Below are 11398 nucleotides of genomic sequence, written 5' to 3' on the forward strand. Positions count from 1 at the left end.
ACTATGAGATCCTTTATTGGATTGTTAACCTAGGCCAATTAGGAAGCCCTGGCTGACCAATATAAATAAGGGATTTAGAATCTCCTCAGTTCAGGGACTGACTCCAAGCTGGCTGGCTATAGTCACTGTACTGTGCACAAGTAAATAAAGAGTGACTTGGTGATGGAATACCGGCCTCTGTGCAGTTAGTACAGTGTCTATCATTGAGCAGGAAATTGTCAGCAATATCATCGGTACACCATCACTTCCAAAGCTCTCTTCAAGCTTCAATCATTCTGATTTAGGCATGGATTACTGTTTTTTTACATTTATCTTGGACTAAAATCTTTGGCTTTTTTTAACCTAACATCATTTTGAGAGCACATTAATACAAGTGGTGCAGCAATTTAAGGAGAAGGCTCAACATCATATTCTCAGGGATAGCCATTAAATATAGCCTAGACATAGTACCCCCTCACCACCCTTCCCCACCACCCTCACCACCCATCCAACGAAAAAAGAAAACGCGTTCTCAACCTTTCTGCAGTTCTATTCACAGGGTCAGATTTGAGCTCTAATTAACTTGATTTGAATTAGCTTTTCCAGTGAGTTGGGGATGTTTGTAATTACAGGCAGCTGCAATCAGCAAACCTTTGGCAGCATTAGCCTGCATTCTTATGCTGAGGTAGAAGAGTTAGGTTACTCCTGTATACATAAGCCAAAACCACAAATAATATACTGTAATAATAGTTTGTTATTTCATATTATGTCTAATTGTTCTGAAAACAATAAAAAACACAGGAAATAATTATTGAAATGTCAGTTAGTTATATTGATGATATTTATTTATATTTTCTTCAATTTGCAGTATCACTTCCTCAATTTCAGCCAAGAGAATAATGAGCAGTTGACCATCTTATTTTCCCTGATTCCAGCAATGCGGTTGCATTGTCAGCCCATAGAAGGTGCTGAAATGCAACCCAAATTCAAAAATGCACAGAGTCTCCTATTGCAGATCCAACACTGTGAAAGCTTCTGTCTTTTCTTATAAAAAAATCAAAAGGGTGAAAATCGTGGAAGTGGTAAAAGGTGCAAATGGTAAAAATAAGGGTACGTGATCAAATAAATATCCGCAGGAGTGACTCATGTGAGAGTTTAAACCACATGCACTAATTTTGTCAGCAAATTATATACACAGAAGAGGATGATCTCCCTGTATATATTCACCTCAAAACCATCTACTGTCATTTAGTGCAGAACTTTTTGGTCTCTCTTTCATTGCAATTCTACTTTGTCAGAATAGGACAGCATGGTGGCTCAGTGGTTAAATCTGCTGCCTCACAGTGCCAGGGACTTGGGTTTGATTCAGCTTCAGATGACTGTGTGCAGTTCCGCTGGGTGCTCCAGTTTCTTTCTGCAGTCCAAAGATGTGCAGCTTAGGTGGATTGGCCATGCTAAGTTGTCCCATAGTATTGTAGGATGTGTAGACTGGTGGATTAGCAACGTGGGATTATAGGGATAGGATGAGCGTCTGGGTGAGATGCTCTTCAGAGCGTCAGTGCAGACTTGATGGGTCTCTTTCAGCACTATAGGGATTCTATGAGATACCTTAATGTTGTTCCTAGCTTTTTGTCCAGCAATTACAAAGAATTGTTGGACTTCACCAGAATGGTAAGAATATTGTTTTGCTCCTGTGCTCCATCGGGACCATTGGTGCTTGTGTCTCGTTGCTGGTTTATTTTCCTCCTGCTGACTTGGGTTACTCTGATTGATGATGCCCACTCCCCTCTCCACGCAACATTCCTGCTTGTCCAAGAGTTTCCACTCATATTGCAATTTTGTAGATACACAATAAAAAGTAAACAAGATGTAAGGCTTGCACAATGATCAGAAAATACTCGTTCCCTGTTCTTTTCATCTTACTACTTTACCACTCAACACAAGAAAAGTTAGAGTGCAATAACATAAAACAAAGAACTGCAGATGTTGGAAATCTGAAACAAAAACTGAAATTGCTGGAGAAACTTAGCAGAACTGGCAGCATCTGTGGAGAGAGAAACAGAGTTAACATTTCGCACCAGTGACACTTCTTACATTGAGAGAATCTGATTACGAGATTCTGTGCCCAAACACACTCATTTCTTTATCTGTTAAACAAGTATGCAACTTTGCACATCTGGACTCCCAATTAGCCAGATGTGACCAATGGTTAAAATATTGAACAGCACAGATTCAGTGTTGCCTGGATGATTTCTACAAAAATAGTTGAAGCAAATGTTAGCAAAAAAGCATGAAAAAGGCAATGTTTTCTCGCTAAAGTCTATGAATAAGACATGACTGAGGTCTTTCAGAACTGCAAAAAAGTGAATATTTTACCTCAGGTTTTAGTGACTTTAGTTGACAGGAAGATATCAGTATTGCAGTGATCAGAGTTAGAATGTCTCTCTGAGATCATGCATGTGACAGGCATTGGAGGACACATCATGAAGGAACAGGGAATTGTAGTTTGGACATGCAGCAGGACTGGAAGTACTTAACTGTGTTTGCTATTCCAGGTAGGAATTGAAATTCCACAATGCAGGCATGTTGCGGGGAGAGCTCAAAAGAGGAGAATTGGACTTATGGGGCAAGATGGAACTTAGGTGCATTGCTAGAATCACAATGGTCTGTAGTGAAGTTAAGTACCGTTCTGAAGCTATGTTGACAACAGGGCATTTTGCTTTCCTTTAGAAAGGTTTATGTTCTGTTCAATAATGAGAAATTGCAGAATATGGTGGCAGTGAATGAAATTTGTTAACTTGTGGACATGATATACAAGCTCAATATGTGTTCCCAAACCATTTACCTATTGTGCTTGCTGCTGTTTGTGGATGTGCCCGACAATATGAGCGCGTGTCACAGGTTAAGGTGTAGCAATGTACCTGCATCGTCACCTCAGCAGCTGCAGGAGACACAGAGAGTGAGCTACCTGTATTGACAACAAACCCAAATGGACTTCCATCAATGGCAGTAATGACCTATGCTTCCTGTTGTAACGGTGCCCTGACAAGTACCTATCTATAATTGGGAGAAAGTGAGGACTGCAGATGCTGGAGATCAGAGTCGAGAGTGTGGTGCTGAAAAAGCACAGCAGATCACGCAGCATCCAAGGAGCAGGAGAATTGACGTTTCAGGCATTCAGATTCCTAATGAAGGGCTTATGTCTGAAATGTCAATTCTCCTGCTCCTCAGATGCTGCCTGACCAGCTGTCCTATCTATAAGTGACAGCTGAAATGAGTCCCAACTGCTGCTGTCCTATTGCTGCTGTCCTATTGCTGCTGTCCTATTGCTGCTGTGGAAGCAAATCTCCTCACCATGAAAAATAATTTGAGTAGAGAACAAATGTGTTCACACTGGCAATTGGCTGCATATTGAACATTTACATTCAAAATGTCCATAGTATTAGTGGAAACATTCTTAAGAAATGCTCCTAATCATTTTCCACAACAGAAATTCTTTTTGACTCTGTGTAAATTGAGTGTTTAATTGGGGTCAGTTCTGATTTCTGGGCTGAGGCCCATTATGAACTAAGTTTAGAAAAATTAAAGTAATTTTAAATAGCACTAAGAAAATTCAATTAGATTGAAGACATTCTCATTCCATCAGTTTGGCTTGGTCTCAAAACCTAGCCAATGGGCTGCTGTTCAACTACATTGAATTTTTCCGTCCTTTAAAGGAAGCATATGTAACTATATTCTAGTTATAAATAACAATATAATTTTCTTTTGTTTCCTTTAACCGTGTGCCTCCCTTCCATTGTAAGTCATTCCTGGACCATCCCTCCCTTCAACGGTCTAGCTGTCTGTGCAGTGGCATTCACTTGGAGCTACATGTGATGGCCAGGGACCTTCATGTCTGTTCCCTCTCTGCCTGTAGCAAAATTATTGTTTCTATTCAGTTTGTTTACTGGCAGCAAATTTCAGATTAATTTCATTATACTTTACTGAAACTTGTTAAAGCATCAGTTTCCACGCCATTCTGTCTCACATTAACAGTTTGGAACTGTGCTTACAATGGTGTTATGAGATAAATATTTAATGTAACTTGCATCTGGTAGGCTAGTAACGTAAGAATCTCTCAGTAACTTTGTTACACAACTCAACACTTCAAAAGAGTTGCAAACTTGTTAGTTTTGGGAGAAACATCTTTCTGACTGATTAGTTAAGATAAGTGACAAATTTGACAGTACAGAAGTATGCAGAGATTAGATGAGTATGTTATTTTCAAAAATTATTTCTTGCAGAATGATCGGATTGCAATTGTACCTGTAGCAACAGCATGTAGCCAGCTAATACCCATTGTGATATGTTAGCGCCCTCATTTGAATCAGTAAATGAAAAATAACACTGAAAATAAATCCATATTCATTTATATATGAATGATTTTTTATAAGTTCTGGTAAATTTTCTAAAATATTTTGTTATCAGAGAAGTAAAATGTGAATATTTCACACATATTCTTTGTTGACCTCCTCTGAAATTGCATTATTTAATTTCAGTCATAACCTATATAATTTACACAATAAATAACTAGTGTGGGCAAGTGCAAAGCCTTTGATACTCGAGGGTTTAAATTATAGAATTTAAAAAAATAAATTATTGAATTTAGCTATTCACAATCAGTCTAGTTATGAAACATGGCTAGCAGGATTGCCCATTTTAATATAAATGACAACAGCCTCCAAATGTTTCAAAGTTGGCAGTTATTAGTGCTATGGACAAGTAAGGTACATGTTATTTCATTTGAATAACAGCTTGAAGCTACAGCCTGAGCTTTGCTGTATATTAGTCAGTAATGTTCACATTTAATAACATGAGAACTAATAAAAGAAAAGCATACGGACTAATTCAAATTTACCTCATGAATATAGGGGTCATCACTTTTAATGAGGAAACTAGACAGGTTTGTCACTTTATAGTGCTTGGGTTGCAGGAAAAAAGGGAGAAAGCTTTTGCTGATGATCAACTTATGGTGCAATGTTTACTCAAGTAGTCAAAAAACTATGAGTTAAAGTCCTGTTGTATGATGGATATAGGTAATGTTAATCAGGCTGGTGGCAGGACTTCACAATTGGCTCTATTGACATTTGGGAGAAAATCAGTTGGCTTTCCACTCCTTGGTTGTCAGTTAGTTGACAAATAGCCATTTGGTTGATTGGGTTAGCAATGCTCAGAGTTTAAATTCTAACATGCTGAGTAGCCAATCAAGTGAGATTCCAGAGGAATTTATGGGACCACAGTTCAGCAAGTCAAATGTCTTTCTGGTGGGAAACATGAAGAAAAGAACAGTTGAGGGAAAAGGTGAAACAAAAATTAGCTCATCAAATAAGTTCAAATTATTAAAATAAATAATGAGTAAAAGTTATCATTCACATTTCATGAAAGCAGTATCTCCTACCACTGAGCAGATCAAACCACTCATTAACCCGCTGTGTTACTGATAATAATGCTGATAATCGATCATAATTACATTCAAAACCAAACCGAAGTCAGTGGTGCTTTTTGTTCACACTTTCTTCACACATAATTCGAGTACTTTAATTATCCTGATAAAACTTTCCATCAATCATTCCTTGCTATGTATTTCTAAAGATAAATATGCTGTTACAATTTTTACACATTCATCCATGACTGCATTTTAAAGTTTCCAATGAATTTCAAGAATAAAGAAAACTAGTGCTAAGTTGAAATTACTGGCGGGTATGCTGAGTCAAACACGATTGGTAGTGAATTGGTAGCATGTTTCACATCTCTCCCCATTTTATTTTTTGTTGGCTGAGTTTTTGGGCTCAGAGCTGATGTGTTTGCAGTGTCCAGCTTCAGACTCGAGAGGGCGCTATGACACTAGTAACTGATTCCATCATCGAGGACAATTTTTCAAATTTGAAACCGAGATAATAATGTCCATATGAGGAGCTATGATGAAGATAGCATGTACTTGGCTGCTATAATCAATATGTTCAAAATTGAATGCACTCACAAAATAATGTTTGACTCAGACTAATCAGACTTGTATTAATTATTACTAGTTACATCAAAGGCTACTCGATGAAGATGGGGAAGGTCTGGTTAGACTAGCTTGTCTTTTGGGACATGAAATTTACGATTGTTTCAATATCGCAAACTTTATACTGATACATGAAAATAGTAGAATCACAGATAGCAACTTAATAAGAAACATATTTGAAATAGTACCCTAGGCAGTCCCAATGTTATGGGAATCTGTGGATGTTGACGAATGCTCATTTGCAGTGATTGCATTTTGTTCTCAACTCCTTATACATTCATTTATGATGCAAATGTTTGATGTTAATCATTCTATTTATCAAAAAGAAGCTGTACTGAAATGATCTGGACTGCATTATGTTACAGTTTTTAGTTTGTGCGAAGGACATCTGTGGACGTTCAGAGGTGATTTACTGCACATTTCACAAGTCAAAGAGACTGTCAATCCCTGTTTATTAGGGTTGTGGTGAGGGAAGCAATTTTCTCAGCAAGATGGTTTCATGCAGTTTCAGCAAATGCAGATGAATCTTTCAGCAAAATTTTGAAACCATCAAAATGTCTTTGAACTACGCTACTTAAAAAGGTGCTGAGGTTGGTCTATGATGTAATTTTGCTGTTTTTAAAATTTCATTTGGATCTAAAATACTTTACCAAATAAAGTTAGCAAAGATCATACTAACGTAATTATTAACAGGAAGCAAATACTTCTTCGGTTCTCTGAGCAGATGTTATACAATAGCCTTACTCACATTAACACTGTAAATGGTGATGATGATGTATTACAATTGTTCATATTAGGAAAGAGATTGTACTCCATAATCGATTTCTTGAAAGCTGGGGCACACTCTTGATTTATGTATCTACTAGAAGGTACATTCAAAGTAAGCCAGACTTGGGTTAGAGTTATTGGAATAAATGTGGCCCGTAATTAATTGCTGAGGTTTCCATTTCGTGTGCCGGCCTTTTTGATCAGAAACATACCATGAAACGGTCAGAGAAATCCGCCATTCTACATTTGAACACTTACTCTAGTTCATAGATTTTTTCCCCTCGGTAAATACAGCAACTGAACAACCTCCATAATAATTTGTGGAAATTGTTTAATACAAGTTTAAATGACATGCATTTTCTTAGCTCGAAATAATAATTGCTATCATCTTGCTGTCTTTGTAAATGTGAAATCAACCAGAATGAGCTAACTTTGCTGTGGGAAAAAATAGCATTTGACAGCTTTCTCCAGTTTGTGCAGCCAAGTGAATGAGAAGTCCTTCGGGAATTCAAAATCAAAGACATCCTTTTAGCTGAACTGTTAAATTAAATGAAAGCACTAGAAAGCAATTTACCAGCTTTTGAGACTCAATGTACAAATGTTTATCACCGAAATTGAGATCCTGCACCATTTAGTCTTTTTGATGCCACTGGGACTATTGCAGTTGTGAAATTGGCAGCTTATTTTACTGTATACGATGCCTTAAAAATTAGTATTGCATGGTCAGAACCAGAAAGAGTAAACAAACTAAAATGACAAGAACACATTGCTTCTTGAGAAGCTGCCACAAACAGCAGAAATGTTAACATTTGCAGATTGGACGGCTGTTTCGCGTTTGAAACTGCAATAGCTTTGGGGAAGATTCTTATACAGCAGGGGGCAGTATTGTTGCATCCTGTCTTCTCATCCTGAACAGATTCCTGTCTTGGAAACTCATGAGGCGGTGAGATTGCTTCCTTGTGCAAACAAATCATATTATTCTAATTTTAGTGTGGTTACTTACCAACCAATGATTCAAGTGTGTCATTGAACATACATTATCGTAGCTTGTAGCGCCATCTGCTGCACATTCAAGTGAGGAATGTTAGAATTTTGGATTGGACTTTCAACAAAGCATCAATTTACAAAGGATTTGGCAAGGTTCCAAAAGATTGGGTGCTGCATTGGTTGAGTTTAGGTTTGTCAAAAATCAAGCTGGTGATTTTTGATTTTTCAACATCAAATCTGTGCTATCAAATCGAATCTGGAGTCTTTGGCAAAGTATCAGACTTAGCGAATGCATAGTGGTAACTGTATTATGGGGAGAAGAACAAAAGAGGACAGTAGTGCCACAGAAACTAACACTGGCATATGGACAGTATAGGAATTGGGAGAATATAGTAGACAATGCCACAATCTGGGTTTATAGGAATGAACTATTTCCTCCCTATTTGCTGTACACAGTCAGTGTTAGAGAATTTATATCATGGAGGTTAGATGTTTGGCTGATGGAAGATCGAGTCACACCACACTGCACATAAGGAACTCATGGTGGAGTGGTTCTATTGCCAAACATTTGATATGAGTTTTATTTTCTCTCTGACACTTTCTAAGTAACACAGGAGAGCTAGGCAAACACTAAGTGCATCTTCTGCTAACACGTACTTCAAATGCTAAAAGGAAACTAGAAGAACTTGAACTTATCAGGACAAGAACCAGACGTGACGAAAGAGATATCATTTAATACAGATGAGAAGAGGGTGCTTTGGTTGGGCCATAACTGGTATGGAGGTACAACAAGGACAATGTACTGTGAACCTTAACTCTGAGACTAGGTTCTGATTGTTGCCATGGGAATGCAGCTATGTTTGACTGCCTCCATGACCCCATTTTTTAAAAAAAGGTGCAATGTATTTACAAATATCTTTTGCTTACATAAAAGAGGAGCCTGTTATTTATGTACCTAGCTTCTAGCACATACAAAGGCATCACACTGCCGTCCCAGATGATGATCTTAAATGGATTTTGAGTGTAATGTGTGGTGCAGTCCAGATTATTTAATAAATGATTCCCAACAGCAGAATCACATCTAATGGTGGCTATACTTTTCTGAGGCTTGGAAGCATGAGCTGGTTGAGCATGTGTGGGCTGTTGCTAGCTGCAAATGGGCAATGAAACATTTTGTTTGATACAGTTCACCAATCTTTGAGAAGTACAACATATATACCTGGAATGACACTAGCACTGAAACCCGTACATGATGTTACTGACTTGTGGGGTAGGCACAGGGTTAAAAATTGTGGTGCTGGAAAAGTACAGCAAGTCAGGCAGCATCCAAGGAGCAGGAGAAGCGATGTTTCGGGCACAAATCTTTCATCAGGATGAAGGGTTTGTGCCCAAAACGTTGATTTTCCTGCTCCTCAGATGCTACCTGACCTGCTGAGCTTTTCCAGTGTCACACTTTTTGACTCTGATCTTCAGCATCTGCAGGCCTCACTTGCTCCTGCTGGAGAAAACCACTTGTGTTGTCCAACAGCGTGAGACAGTAAGCTTCACCTGTTCTTCCAATCTTTGAGACACCTTTCCCTTCCAGGTTAATCTAAAGGAGATTGGGCACTGTTCAATGCTTAAAGTGATAGATGTAGGGCACTATCATGAGTTTTCATGATATATGAAAAATAATTTGATGAGTGTATCTGTTATCACACAGGATAGTTTTAGATATGCCCTGTTTCAGTGTCAATCTTCAGAAGGTGGCTAGTACCCTATTTGTAAGATTGCCAATAAGATTGATCTTGTAGCATATAGGGTTGTAGGAATCCCAATGTGGAAATTGACAGTGAATGTAGGCTTTTGATACCTAAGAATCTATTTTCCAACTTCTCAACTATTATAACAAGGAAAGGGAGCTCAATTGTTTCATTTAAACAATAAATTTCAGTACAGAATAGTTATTCAGCTAAATTCTTTGATACATCTGCGATTCAAATATTGCAAACATGCCACCTACATATCAGAAATTTGCAAGGATTGGGAGATTAATGGTCTTTCCTTTGAAGATGCACCTCCTAGTAGCCAACAGAGATATTAGAAAGAGTTGCACCTGAAAGGGATCCCGTGGCAATGGCATGTATGTGAACATGTAGGAGCCGAACTCTGCTGCAGCCCCATGGCTACATCCTACCCAGTCAGAATCTACCTGCCTGATCTGAGAATTAAGATTGACAGATAACTGTTCTTGCTGTATTTCCATGTCAAAGAGGCCTCTTCTCATTCTGTATAAAATGGTGTCTTTTTTCCAATGTTCCTTGCATGCTAGTTCTGATGAATGTGAAATTTAAAGCTTCAATTTCTAATCTTCTTTCAGCAGTGTTTAAGTTCAGTACTACCCAAATAATAAAGGAAGTAATTGTCAGCCTGGCAGCAAGTTGGAGAGATTTAATATCGTTCAGGCTTCATGTTGGTTAAAAATGGCAAATTATTTTTTCAACATTGATGTGTAACCCAGTTTGGAAGCTACCTTTAAATTTTCCCCATATAAATTAATGGTAATTGCTTCTTCGCTTTACGCCATTTCAGCTCCTGAGCGGTTTCATAGGAATGTCTACTTTCAGACTGCAAGGGGACACCTTTACTTATACGTGGATCAAGCTGGGTGGGTTAAATGATACATGGCCACATTTGATAAAATGCTTTCCTTCTCTGTAAAACCACATGGAAATAAACAAATCTCATCCCAGAGACAGACAGCTCAGCCACTCAAAATTTGCAACCCTTTCATTAGGGATTAAGTGTTCATATGCTTGAAATAATAAATTACCCCTGCAGATTCATTTTCTATCCAACATGAAATTATTGAGTATTTTTTGCAGTTAAGAAAGTAAAAGCATAAAGAAAATTGATTTATTAATAGCAGTCTTTCTAAAGTTTGCTAATAACTTCCCTGTCAGTGGTGAATTCCTTTGTGAGCACTGAAATCTAACATTTTCCAGATTTTATAGCTTTTGATAGAAGCCACCAAATATGTCCCTTAAGAACATGCTAAATGGTGGAAAATTCCATTTAGCAATGCTGTGTAATCTGATCAGAAGGGTCATGGCATGGCATGGGATGAAAAACAAAGCAAAACAACATGTTCATTGAACAAGTGCTGTACATAGGAATTAGGAACGTGAATACACAATTCAGCCCTTCGAGTCCATTCTACCATTTTCTGCCTGCTCCCCATAGCCCTTTATCCTATTCTCCATCAGAAACACATCTATTTCTTCCTTGAATCTGTTGATTGATTCTGCCTCCACTGCACTCTGGGGCAGTGTGTTCCACAGATTCGCAACCTTCATACACCTTACACCAAAAAATATAAACCACAGAATTTTTATGGTGCAGAAGCAGGCTGTTCAGCCCATTATGCCTGTACTAGTTCTGATACCTAGTACTAATCTCCTGCCTTTTCCCATATCCCTGCACACCATTTCTATCCAAATAATCATCCAATGCCCTCTTGAATGCCTCAATTAAACCTACCTCCACCACATTTCCAGACAACGCATTCTATTTCCTAACTACTCACTGTGTGAAGAAGTTTCTTTTTCTCACATCATCCTTCTTTAAAAATCTTGCTTC

This window comes from Chiloscyllium plagiosum, unplaced genomic scaffold, assembly GCF_037043375.1.
Source record: "Chiloscyllium plagiosum isolate Xiang-an unplaced genomic scaffold, Cpla_swu_hap1 HiC_scaffold_17, whole genome shotgun sequence".
Classification (NCBI taxonomy): domain Eukaryota; kingdom Metazoa; phylum Chordata; class Chondrichthyes; order Orectolobiformes; family Hemiscylliidae; genus Chiloscyllium; species Chiloscyllium plagiosum.